Here is a 14,077-nt window from a genome sequence, read left to right on the forward strand (position 1 = left end):
TCAAATGGGTTGTTTCAGTTAGCCGTGATGTAACATGGAGATAATAACGAGTTTATCCGTCCGAATGAATATTATATACGTAATAATACAGTCCGACAACGGCAGCATTGTAACCTAGGTTGGACTCGGCTAACGGATTTGTTCTGCGATTTTCCATTGACAATCTGTTGGGATCAATACAATCAGTTACCACACAAAACCTAACTGTTTGATCTTGACTGAAATGAAATTTGGAAGTATAAGTATGGCACCACAGAGGTTTGATACAATCTCCATCGGTTTGGTGCGTTACATCATACAATATATTTGGCTAGTTATCATCCTCCGTACGAAGACATGGGCCCGCCACGCCTTGACCTATCCACTTTGGTTCTGTTCTTACTGGATACGTCTCCGCGAATAACGAGAGCTGACGTCACTTTGACACGTAGAGACAAAGTGTTGTTATGATGTAACTTTCAATACTATTGTGAGTTTCATCGAAGTACACATATTGATACTCGATTCTCTGTCATACTCGCTTAATACAAAGTTTACACGAAACTACAGTAGAAGATTGATAAAGTGATGTTTTTTGTAGTGTTTTCTACTTTCTATATTTAGACAGAAACCGCAAAATTTTGATCCTGGTGTAAACATCGATTCAATGAAGTAAATTATATCACAATTTATCTTTCAGTCTCTTGTCAACATCTCAGTCAAACAAGTGTATATCATTGCTTACATCATACAATGCTCATTATATAACATTCACTAATTCGATTGTCGCTGTATATGTTTTATCAGTAAACGTCATCTATTTGTGACAAGTCAGGAATCAGTGAGTCTCCGCCCTCATATCATTTATATATGATCAAACGTAGTCACATCAATGAAAGTATCATAGTATTAGCATTTTTTTGTTTTGTTTTTGTATTTTTATTGATCATTACCAGAAATTGTTGCCCAGCGCCTTGTAAAATTGTTGACATTGCACAATGCACTTGACGGTACAAAGTAATCGACTGCAACGTACCACCTCGGAATGCTACAATCTGTGAACAGTTAACACTTAATACGGAAGAAAGAGAAGAACAAGAATGATATGATGACGTTAGTTGTGACGTATGTTCGGAAAATTAACTAGGTGATATGTGATACTTCAAATAATTCTAAAAACTATTCTGTCGTCTGCCAAGTCGCTATTAAAACAGCATTGATTGGTGCCATCAACCAAACTCTACCATTGTATCAACTAAAATCCCTTGGCAATACCATCCGTTTCCGAGGTTACTGGCTCGTTATGAGTAAAGCCTAAGCACCTATACGTGAGGTAACATTCAAAACCCCTCCCCCCAACTCCCACCCCCTCCCCCCAACACACAGAATATGTATACTGTAATATACGGTGTCCCTAATCAACAGCTAAATACCATCTTGAAGGATATGCCTTTGTAAGTCTGTAGCGAGACCAAATACGTAAGTAATTTGTGAACGTTTTAACAGTTGTGGTGTCATCAAAATATACCTATAGGCTTTAACGGGTGACTGGACTAGAAATACAAACAGATTTTATATCTAAATCATTCATTGTCAAGATTATTTCTCGTAATCAACGAAAGAAACTGTATGAAATGCTCCATTGCATGCTAGTAGTACAAAGTAGACCTGGCTTGTTACCTGCCACGTAAATACCACAGCAAAGGTCCAGTCACATAACAACAACGCAGTGGTCCAGTCACACAAGCATGTATTAGGTATTCATGACCTCGCCTTTACAGCCAAAACATGAGATAGAGGAATTGAAAACAAACATCAATTATTGACGTGTAATTACCCTCTGGTTACACACTGGTCAAAGTCCGGCGATACCTTTCCGGAAGACGCTAATCAAAAGTATCATTAAAAGCCAATTAAACTGCACGTTATTTTCCGGACTGATTATTCAAGAAAAAATGGTCCTTTTCCTCTTTCTTCAGGTGTTAAACGCCCTTCGTCACGTGACTGCGTAATTAAGTAAGGATAGTAAAATTGAGTATTACGTCTGACCACGAATGATGAGCACGTTTTGGTCTTGTTTATGAGCAAGTGGACACACCCGGTAGGGGGCGCTGCGGATTGTCAGATCAAAGAACACGTGACACAACCAATAATGCGTGCATAAACCATATCCCGGTACCCACACGTTCTAAATTTGTCACACACTTAGAATAAAATGGACATAAAAGTTCGGAAAGCACAAACATCAATCACGGAATCGTAATAACGGAAATGCGACTAATATGAAGTGTTGTATTGTAGCAGTGAGGGAGTGTTGAATGTCCTTCATTAGTCGGGAAGTGTGAGCTAACCTTCAGTCGCAAGGTATTGTTGGATGACCTTCAGCTCAAAAGTGTCCCAAACCCTATATGCGTATGTACGTGTGCTGGTTTCTTGGTAATTATTGTATATTTTGCACTATCGATAGTAATTATTGCTTGCATTACATTCTACTATCGAAGTTTTGATAGCACTCGGCTGGTAAAATCAAACCGAAAAAAAAAACGAAAAACAAAATAAAAATAAAAAGGAAAAAAACAAAAATTAAAAATAAAAAGAACAAGAATGTAACAAAATCTAAATTAAAACAGAAAAGCATTTAATCCAAGCCAGGAAATAAGACAAAAGAAAGACTCCTAGGAAAAAGTACGTGAGCAAGACCAGATGAGATCGTGAAGGCAACCGTCAAACTTCTCGAGTTTTCATCAACCCACATCTCTTAATATCCCGTATTGTAGGTTTATCTGTCAGCTGTCAACACTTTTTATGGACATTGGGAACAAGCCCTTTTTATAATATATTAAGTAAAAAGCGTAGATTCCGGAAGCAAGAAGGGGTATCTAGAACTTGAAAATTCACAGCATGGCAGTAGAAATCAACACACTAATCATACAGCTTGTGTTGAGTCGAGGCTTAAAACTGCTGGTGTAGTAGAGTCTGTCATGTCCTTGTTTTCCAGCTCTGTTGTGTGTACTTGTTATTTAAAGTCAAACTTCTCAAAATATCTAAAGATGAACGATATGCATGACGATAAAATTTTTGGTGCCTGTTAAGACCTTCGGTAAATTCAGTGTTGTATAAACACCCAAGGGAGACATTAGATCATTATCACGAATTTCGTCCGAATTTCAATTTTGACTTTAGATGTAATACACGAAATCCATGTAAACAGTCCATTGCGAACATGAACCGTACCAGTTATCTGGAGTAATGTCTTAATAAACGAGGAATCCATAGAATCATATCAGTAAAATCTACAGTGAAATGTCATCACGTTTCGTCATAGTGGCTGAGATGTCTAATAAACACAAGCATAAAGTAAAATCCTTAGGTTTCCATGTGTATTATACACTAAAACGTTGTATTTATCTGCCGTAATTTTAATAAACGAAAACAAAAATTGTCAGGAGCAAACACCAGGCCCCAATAATGCATAGGAGGATTTCGTATAAATTATAAAAAGTTTGTTAACTTACCTCTGTTGTGTGAGCAGATGTACAGCCGAAACCTTCACAAGCCAGAAACTAGTGATGTACAAGCCAACTATTGGACACCTTTACAGCGCACCTTGACAAAGTCAGCATAAGTGACCATGCACTTCTCACGGCCAGCTATGGTTCAAGACTAGGAGGAACTCGAGGTACGTCTGTAATTATTGGCAGTAACAATTGTATTTACACCCATCAGCTTTACAAATTTGATAAGTTTTCAAATAATATAAATAAGTAATACAAAAGTCTACGCTGTTCCCACACTCAACGGTGGAAACCTGCTGTTTCTCTACAGTGCGGTTTAATTACAGTGGAGTCAAAACGTCCATTGCAATGCTGAAACCATGCAACGGCTCTATTCACCAGCGTGAAAGGTAAACACACACTTTGATTCAGGCATGCTACATGTATATGTAAAACACATTTCAACAATTACATTTCAATTGAATAGAATCCTTGTTTGTTGTTAAAGTATTATATCTCCAGCCTTTGAGTAAACCATCCGTACTGTACATAATAATTACTCCCGTCAATGATGTCTGTTTCATTAGGTAATCAACATGTCGATCAATAGAAGCAACATCAAAAGTCTAGGGTTAGTGACTCCCCCACCACATCTGTCCGACCTTAATGTCCTGGCACCACTCACTAGTAATATGATTACCTAAAAACACACGGCAATGACAGAGGATGGGTACATTATTAATGCAGCAATACCATTTGACACGTGTAAAACATGACTAGTTTTCTAGAATACATTGTCATACGTATAATTACACTTTGTGTGAATTGGCGCATGACAGCTACGGTAGCTTGACCTTCAGATCGTTATAGGGGATACAAGTAGACCGAAATGTATTTACTTTTTGTGAATGTCGCACATTTCATTTTCATTTCAGAAGCATGTCATTTACTGTATTAAACTGTTATAAATTGTAGGTGAATTGAAGCAATACTAATGTATTTCATGTATAGCTGCACGTTATTGTCGTTACAGTCATTGTGTATGTGATGACGTCATTGTCAGCACATACGGTGTGAATGTCATAGTATGAAGATAGATTTTTTACTTTTATATAGAGGTACCAACAAGGAATGTCAGGGTTTCCTCGACAATAAAGCATTGTTTATTTTTATCCCTTCTCCCTCACTCTTTTCAGTAAAATCAATTTCATTACTAAGGGACAAACAGATCTTTTATGTATAGCTTAAATAATCAGTTTTCCTGATTCTCATGCTTAAATTGATCATGGCTTTAATCGAGAAACAACCTATATAAATATATCTAATATCGTGATATGAACACTGTACGTGTGACATTATCAACAAAAAAAGATAGTAGAAATTAGTCGCGTCTTGAAAACTCATCTAGGTGTAATGATGCGTGAGAGTTGTTAAACAAAGCTGTGGCTGTATTAGAGAGAGACTGTATTAGTAAGGAAAAGACCAGTTCTTTATACTGAAAATCGTAAGAATGTTACCGTTATTATGAGTGTTATCATTGTTGCTAGTGTTACCGTTGTTAACAGTTTCACCGTTGTTGCTAGTGTTGTTGAGAATGTTACCGTTATTATGAGTGTTATCATTGTTGCTAGTGTTACCGTTGTTAACAGTTTCACCGTTGTTGCTAGTGTTGTTGAGAATGTTACCGTTATTATGAGTGTTATCATTGTTGCTAGTGTTACCGTTGTTAACAGTTTTAATGTTGTTGCTAGTGTTGTTGAGAATGTTACCGTTATTATGAGTGTTATCATTGTTGCTAGTGTTACCGTTGTTAACAGTTTCACCGTTGTTGCTAGTGTTGTTGAGAATGTTACCGTTATTATGAGTGTTATCATTGTTGCTAGTGTTACCGTTGTTAACAGTTTCACCGTTGTTGCTAGTGTTGTTGAGAATGTTACCGTTATTATGAGTGTTATCATTGTTGCTAGTGTTACCGTTGTTAACAGCTAGTGTTACCGTTATTTGAGTGTTATCATTGTTGCTAGTGTTACCGTTGTTAACAGTTTCACCGTTGTTGCTGAGTGTTTTTCATTGTTGCTAGTGTTACCGTTGTTAACAGTTTTAATGTTGTTGCTAGTGTTGTTGAGAATGTTACCGTTATTGGAAATGTTACTAGAGTTAACATTATTGCTACTAATGTTTTGAGTAGTGTTAATGATAATCGTATCGGTGGCGATATGTGTTTCACCGGAAGCTTAGAAAGAGACTTTCTCTGCTGCCGCTGATGTGTCCATGGGCAAGACACTTAACCCCAATTGCTTTTGGTGACATGCGACGGGGATTCCGTATGATGTTCAATGAGGTAGCCACAAACTAAAATGGTCCTGGCTGTTGACGAGACATTAAACCATCAAACAAGCCATCAACGTTATTAATGGTATACACCGTTGATACCAATGGTTGGTGTGATTTACACTGTAAAAGCATAATACACAGTACCGGGCCATCCCGTATTAGTTTTCCATGACAATGAAACGGGACGACATTCTGCTTCAATCAATACCTTCATTTGTATGAAAATCTTCAAAAGACGTTTTTTGCGTCTTGTGAGTAAAATGGTTACATATCGATAGAATGAATAGTATAGATTTGTTGGGAGGTAGACAGCTGTCAGTAGAACGATGAGTAGACTCGCTGCGCTATAAGTCTCTCCCTGATAGATAGTTACAGACATGAGCATATTGCATTTCACGCAATAAAACCTAATGCCAAAATCTCGCGAGGTTTTGGCTGATAGGGCAAACCCAACAGATTCCATCAACTAGATCTCGTAAACTTTAAAATCCAGTATGATTTGTAAAGTAACCGTGTCGTGAATGGTAATATAGTAGTTACCATATCTCGTCTGATCCTGGAAAAGGCAATCCGTCTCCTTTGAGTGGACCAGGAAAATCCCGTCAGCTAAATGTCCGATCATTATTTAAAAACAAAACAATGGTGAAACTATGTATATTATGGTACCTTTCGGATGACTGACTTCCGGTTGCTGTTACTGAGATCACGTGATATAAGTAGTATATGTTCCAATGACAATAAAATCCCAATAAACGTTGGAGTGGAGACTTACGGGCGTTGAGCTGATATCATGTACAGTATTCATGTGAAATGTCTAGTACATTTTTCGGGCTTTTGACTGTATAGATATAAAGCCGAAAACTCCGAAAAACAGATTTTTCAGATCAATTTTTTAAATGGTAGAAAGTGTAACTAGAATAAAATTGATACTTGTATCTTCTTTCATGGTAAATATTGATGACTCAGAAACACTGTTTTCATAAGTGAAATGTAATACAAATCATGATTTTTTTCGTAGATATCTGTGAATTCAATCATAAATTATGATTACTTTACAGCAATTGCGAAACGAGCTTAAAGTTTGTGTTTATGTTCATCACTCTTGTTAGCCCGGATTGAAATGTGGGAAAGGCCTTACAGTAGAAGGAAACGAGATCACCCGGGGAAAACGAAGGTGATCGGACAGGGGACTCCATACCTTCTCACGTTCGATAGAGGAATCGAACTCCGGTCTTAGGTGAAATGTATTACCTTTGCGTCACCTACCACCTGTCTTCAATAATAAAATGTTTGACGTTAAAAGATGTATCATGAGAAAAATTTTTCTTTCATTCACCAGCTTAACTACAGATGTTTTATTATGGGACATTTACATTTGGAAATAAAACTTCATAACGCACTCTATCTTCCTGATTCCTGAAATTCAATGAGTCTTTTAATATTGTTTTTAATTTCAGCTCAGACCGAATTGATTGTTTATCACAATAAAATGGCCATTGAATACAGAGTCGTGTAGATGGCCGAAAGAGGAAGATTAGCGCCAACAGGACACGCACACGCTTTATTCCCATTGCTTGAAACGTCGGTCAAGGGTTTATGACGGAAATTGGTAAATGTGCTCTAAAAAGTAACATTTAATTGAACTGAAAAGTGTTTATTCATTTGTGTATAATTCCAATCAAAACCAGCCTGTCGAATTGTTTGCATTATTCAATTCACACAACGAGTTTCTGTTCACAAAGGGTACTTGTATGTATGACACCAGATCGGTGTACATGTGCAATCTGCAATGATGTGTATTGAAATTGACACAAATCAAGGAGTTAAGCGGATTGAAATTGACATGACATTGCTGTTAAAGTGAAATTTACATTCACACTAGTTTATTTCGAGATTGAAATCACATCGACGCGGTGCTTACAGGGACTGGCTATCAGTCTTGTGTAGGTGCGTGTACATGTGCTTTGACACCACATCACTGTGTTTAAATAGCACATCAGACAATAGTCAAAATTCATTGACACCAGATCGATGTAAAAAGACACACAGACTTGCTGATAAAGCGTTAACACGAGTATGTTGTATGGTACGCTTGTACGTACCAGTCACACTACTCAATACAAGTTAGAGTAAATCATCACAAATTTCACTCTCATAAGCTTTGTACAAGGCCACATACTGTACAAGTGGACATAAGTAAAACATGTCACCGTAAACTTATGATATCCAGAATATTATCCTGGCCGATGTGATTGAAACAATAACTACCCCGTTTCCATGTTAGAGAATGACCGGGCAGTGCTCCCTTCTCCCTCCTCCCGGGATCCGCCGAAGTGTCCGTGTGAATCCCATTCTGACACTCATTCTTCGTTGTCGTTTGACGTGAGAACATGATCATAAATGACACCTAGGTATACATTACAAGATAACGTAGACATTTACAATCAATTAAAATTCCTGAACCCACATTTAAACACCTTCGATGCCATTAAAAGATAGGCACCAAGACGATAACATGTGATTGGGCCTGATGAATGTCTTTATACATTGAACCAAACACATCTATGATATTGACGTTGCACAACAGTGACGTAGGAAAGAACATGGTCTGTAGAAATCTCACATCTGGTTATATATTGGTATACACATGTCGAATCAGATAAGCTCAGCCATTACTTGTATTGCACTCAGAAGTTTCGGAAATAATGATATTTATAGGACACGAATACAGGAAAAACGGGTGTTTATACATGTGCAATACTAATCACACTTAGTCAGATGGAACGGGACATATATCTATATAAACATTTACAAAAATATAGATAGAGAGAGAGAGAGAGTGCAATCGTACGCAGTGATTTTATCGATGTCATTTAACGTCGATTCCTTGAAGTCTCGGCAATGATATTGTCCGATACTGGAAGCAAGTACTACAGTAGGGAAAGACGGCTTTAAACCGCAATGAAAATATATTATGGGTACATCGATAGGGTTCGGAAATGAGAATCACAGTTTTCGATTACTTGAAATTGCCGTGGAATTGTTCTAGAGTACATTGCTATGTGTCGCACAACAACCAGTTTCGTCGGGTTACATTCATTTTTGTCTGGTTTCGTTCAGTTGTGTTGAGTAATATTCAGTTGTGTTGGGAAGTGATAGACATTGACAAGTTGTGAGTTAAGGCATGTGGACAGTGTATCACCTGTTTCGCTTGTATGGAGAAGGAGCAGATACATGATCTACATATATACAAAGTATTCTAAACATACAAAGCTCGTGTTTTACATTCAGTTTTGTTGGGTAACTTTAAGTTGTCGGGTTAAATTCAGTTTTGCCGGGTAACATTTAGCCGTGTCGGGTTATATCCGGTAACTATTACTTATATCAGTTGTAAATTAGTAATGTTTGGATACATGAATAAATTTCATATCGTCTATATATGTAAAGAGACATTAAGACATCTAGATGTAATGTTACAAGATATATATATATATGTATTTACAAAACGGCAGTATAAACATCGGTTCAATCCTTTATTCTTTAGACCATTCTATCAACATATCGATATAATATGATGTCGCTGTTCTGACGATGTATAGAAAGTATTTATATATGTTTTATCAAAATCAGCTGCTATTAAACATGAACAACAGAGTCGTTATTTATTTTTTTGTTTGTGTATCGATGTGTATTTAGAATGGAGAAACTACTTGAACATATTGCTAAACACGCGTTGCATCGTTGGAAATGCACTTCGAAGCACGGTGGACAGATAATAACAAAACTCAAGTGTTGGGTAACATTCAGTTTTGTTGGTTTTCATTTTTATGTGTCGAGTAATATACTATTGTGTCGGGTATCATTTAGTTCTGTTGGATAACGTGAGGTGCTGTCAGGAACATTAACTCATGGATCGACGATGTTTAAATGTTAAGGGTGTTTAGTAATCTCAACATCTGACGTGCTCTGGAAGGTGGCTTCTTTATTTTACCTTTCAAATTACATCTCTAATGGATATATGATTTCTATTGGAGAAACATGTGGTTTAAATGAAAATCGGGAGTAATTCCAGATTTATATTTAGTAACGCTGTATCAGATCTCTGATTCAGGACCTTAATAAAATCTAACGAGATTGCAGCACGTTAGAACTATTTTCTATCTTCTTCTTCAATAATACTGCAATGTAATCACAACAAAACTTCTCATAAAATAGATAAGATAGGTGTCGAGGGAGCAGATTTATCCCCAGCTCTGCAGTGGTTACCGTGGCATTATATACAGTGTAAACAAAACGAGGAAAGTAGTATTCCCACAGATGTAAAATACTTAAAATAGAGTGTCAACTTCACGTGTGATTAGAACAGGCTCGTCGCGTGATGTCGCGAGTCGATGTTGCTGTCAACTGACTGTGTAGATAATTGTTTGATTATCGGAATCAAAACATGCATTCCTCACACTTCCGGTTATACGTTTCCGGTACCGATACTTTACCCGCGCGACAGCCGGAATCTGCGTCGTTTATAACAGTTACAGACCTCTCATCTCTGATACAATATCTCTGATATAATCATAATCAAATTATATATTACGTATTCTATTGAATTACAAGATTCCAGAAACGCTAAAGTAATTTTATTGATTTTCAGGAGCTAGAGGGAAGACAATGTGGTAGGACGTTTATTTGAAAGCGTTTCAGTTACAGCTATAAGCTTAGATACATTTCCCTACTTTGTCCATTTTAATCCCATTGTGCTTGTCCTATATATACTGGGCCAACAATGTCTTTATACGGCAATGTAGCTTAGAGGAACTGGGCAAAATGTAAATACATATTTACCGAAATAGATATCGGACAACGACATTACACTAAAGAATGATCAATTCCGTGTTAACTCAAGATTCTCTCCGTCTCAAATGTAGATTTAACTGTGGGAACGCTAATCACTTCTTCTCTTTGAATGTCCATCATACATTAATACTCGCGGAGAAAAGTTCCAAATCTAATTTTTTTTTCATTTAGAAATCCCTATAAATCTAAATATGTTGTTACTTGGCATGAAAGTTAGGGGAAATTATGATATATTTAGACTTGGGTTACTTTTATCAGATCCAACGGGAGATTTTGAGTAGGAACCTGAATCAAATTATGTGACTTATTTATACTTACAGTATTTGTCTGTCTACAATCATATTTCTGTAAACTTCCTAGTAGCTAGGCTAGCCTGGATAGCCCAGTGGTAAAGCACTCGCCTTTCACCTAGCCGTCAGGGGTTCGATTCCCGGCTATTCCGGTTTATTTCGTGTTTTCTTCGTTAATCTTGGATTGTGTTTGTAATAGTATGTGGTGAGGAATTGTTCCATTTTGTGTGTAATCCATAGTGTACTATCACAGTGAGGGCTTTGTCTCGTTTCTTCAGCGGGGCGACAGTAAAATTGTATAAAATAGTTGGCTTATGTTAGGGTGAAATATCCATTGTATATGTGTTGTAGGCTAAGATTCGGGTAAAAATACAGTGTACATTTAGCGGGTTTAAAGTCAGGTTTAATTTCATTGTGTACGTTTGAGTTGAGGATCAGGTAAAACACACTCTAAGATATTGACGGTAGCTATGTCAGAATTGCGTTTCAGTGCAAGCCCAGGTGTATATCACGGCACAGCTTGTGCCAGAATATAAATCCCATATCTACACTGTAAATCACCGACAAGGCCCGAGCGTCCTAACTTTGAAGTTGTACAAGGATTCAACACAATCCTATTCAGTATTTCTTAACTTGTATGAAGGTTTCAAGTATCGGTAACTAATTTTACTAGGAGTGCGGATGAATTTGATAAACACCCGCATGTTCTATTTCTGCGTTGGATCATCACCTTGTCTATGATATTCTTTTATGTAAACGGTTCATGTTAAAATAAATAGTATACAGAATCTCTGGCAACTTCATTTTCATGTTATTTTACACAGTAAAAAATTATTTAAGGATTAACACTTTTTTGAGGTTTTCGGGGGATAACTGCCATCGAGCTTGAGTAATTCTTTATTAACAACGATTCTTCATTGAATTTATCTATTCCAAAGTTTACAGATAAAAAATAACAAAAACAGTCATTTTGTCGCTGTAAAACCCTCCAACACAGCACTTTACTTAAGTCGTTTTGATACCACTGCAACAAGTTTGACAATGTTTGGCATAAGGACTATACTTTTGTATTTCAAACGCTCTTCATCTGACGGAGGTATTTTAATACGCGCGGAATTCCAGCTCAGTGTGTGATAGACCTTCATTCATAACGACATATCATTAGACGTGCTAAAGACTATCGGGTAAAATGATAATGAGAATTAGAGAGGATTTTAAGTCAATTACATGTAAAACGGTAGCTGAAAATATATTCTTTAAATAAGACATTTTAGCACTTTGACACTAACAATATATATTTTCAGTAAGTAATACCTTGATGGGAGGGTTTGGTCGAGTGGCGCAGGCGGTATGTCCACCTGCTGTGTTTCTGCCACAGTACCACCCCTCTGGCTAAATACCTAGTAACATCATTGTAAAATAAATAGCAAAAATACCATTTGGCCTGCCTAATCACCTGAAGAATTAAATTGTAAAACTAACATGAAATTTGCTGCCAGTCTACAGCACAACATGGAATTTGTATAACATCCCAACATACTTCCAGCACAGAAATAACCCTGTCATTTGCCTCAGTCACTTCAAACCCATTTCGTTTAAACTTTTTCAAATACAAACAAACGCTACAACAACTGAGTGTAGATGACCTAGGCGCTACTGTTCCATCATCGTGTTCTATTTCTCCTCTAACTAAGGTCCAGCTGAGCTTGCACATGTAGTGGTTTAGTCATTATTCAAAACGTTAAGCTTCAAGAGTTTTTCTTATCGTGAATTTCCATTCATTAAATGGAGTGTAGATTTCATGATTCTTATGGATTCCGTGAAAAATCTATGTCAGACAGAGAGTAAAACGAGAATAGGCTGCATTGGATCTTCATCTAGAGACGATCAAATTCATTTGGTCCACCACTATATAGTATCTAATCGTTTAAAATGAAAACAAATCACAAGTATTTATTCCTTGATCCTGATGTTAAATCTACAATTCACAATTTACATGACACATAACGTAGGTATGGTATTGTGATTGTAGGTTAGACATCAAATTCTACAGGCATTATTACATTTTCTGTCTGCAACAAGAAACCTTCACATAATCGAATATTTCAAAAGAAGAAATACTGGTTAACAACGCTTCAGTATTGCAACCATTTAGATGTCCTATTAATGAAAAGGAACGGACCTCTTTCGTTTGTATTGGTTTCGTAAATTTCACAAGAAATATATACAAAATGTATAAAAGCTTTATTGCTGATTCCTTCGAGTTCTTCAGCCAAAGATTTGGTTTAGATATTACTTTATTTAATATAACAACAAAATAAACAGACATAATTTTGCATTTTGGGATAGGAAAACAAGTTACGAGCTTAATAGCAAATGGACTTCCGGGTCTTGGATCACCTTGCATACATCATATTGCGAATAACAATTCGACATAAATCATGTGGTGAATAGGATAGATTATAGAATACATTTAATATACAAAGTGTATGTCGCCGTAAGCGATACTTGTGGTCAAGTACAAATTACAATATGCTATGGTATTGAGTAACGTGTATCAAATAATGGCTGTCATAACAATAGCTTCCACACAACTAAATACTGACTACAAAAAGTATAAGACTATGTTTATCAAAACGCTTACTTTATTTGATATAACTTTTGAACAATTAAGAAGAAAAGTTCTTCATTTTTTGTCTATAGTAACTATCATTTCCCTATAAGAAGACTTGCTTCAGAAAGTAACTATCATTTCTCCATAGATTTGCTTCTGACAATAACTATCATTTCATCATGAAAGATTTGCTTCAGAGAGTAACTATCATTTCCCCATAGAAGATTTGCTTCAGAGAGTAACTATCATTTCCCATAGAAGATTTGCTTAAGAGAGTAACTATCATTTCTCCATAGAAGCTTTGCTTCAGAGAGTAACTAATTTTCCCATAGAAGATTTGCTTCAAAGAGTAACTATCATTTCCCCATAGAAGATTTGCTTCAGAGAGTAACTATCATTTCCTGATAGAAGATTTGCTTCAGAGAGAAACTATCATTTCCTGATAGAAGATTTGCTTCAGAGAGTAACTATCATTTCCTGATAGAAGATTTGCTTCAGAGAGTAACTATCATTTC

At 36.5% G+C, this 14,077-nt stretch overlaps 1 protein-coding gene across 2 annotated transcripts in view; it reads right to left on the minus strand.

The window, feature by feature from the left end:
• LOC132544559 (neuronal acetylcholine receptor subunit alpha-10-like) overlaps positions 1–14,077 on the minus strand; it is a 201,414-nt gene that overhangs the window by 163,633 nt on the left and 23,704 nt on the right. The window contains exon 1 of one of the 2 annotated variants that reach the window (XM_060208174.1): positions 3,495–3,598. The exons of the other annotated variant lie outside the window; for it this stretch is intronic. The gene's annotated coding sequence lies outside the window, so the exon portion shown is untranslated. Of the gene's footprint in view, positions 1–3,494; positions 3,599–14,077 lie in introns of those variants that run through there. 2 annotated transcript variants of the gene reach the window in all.

Source organism: Ylistrum balloti, unplaced genomic scaffold (assembly GCF_031769215.1).
Source record: "Ylistrum balloti isolate Yb309-2 unplaced genomic scaffold, AGI_CSIRO_Ybal_v1 Utg369802, whole genome shotgun sequence".
NCBI classification, from domain to species: Eukaryota; Metazoa; Mollusca; class Bivalvia; order Pectinida; family Pectinidae; genus Ylistrum; species Ylistrum balloti.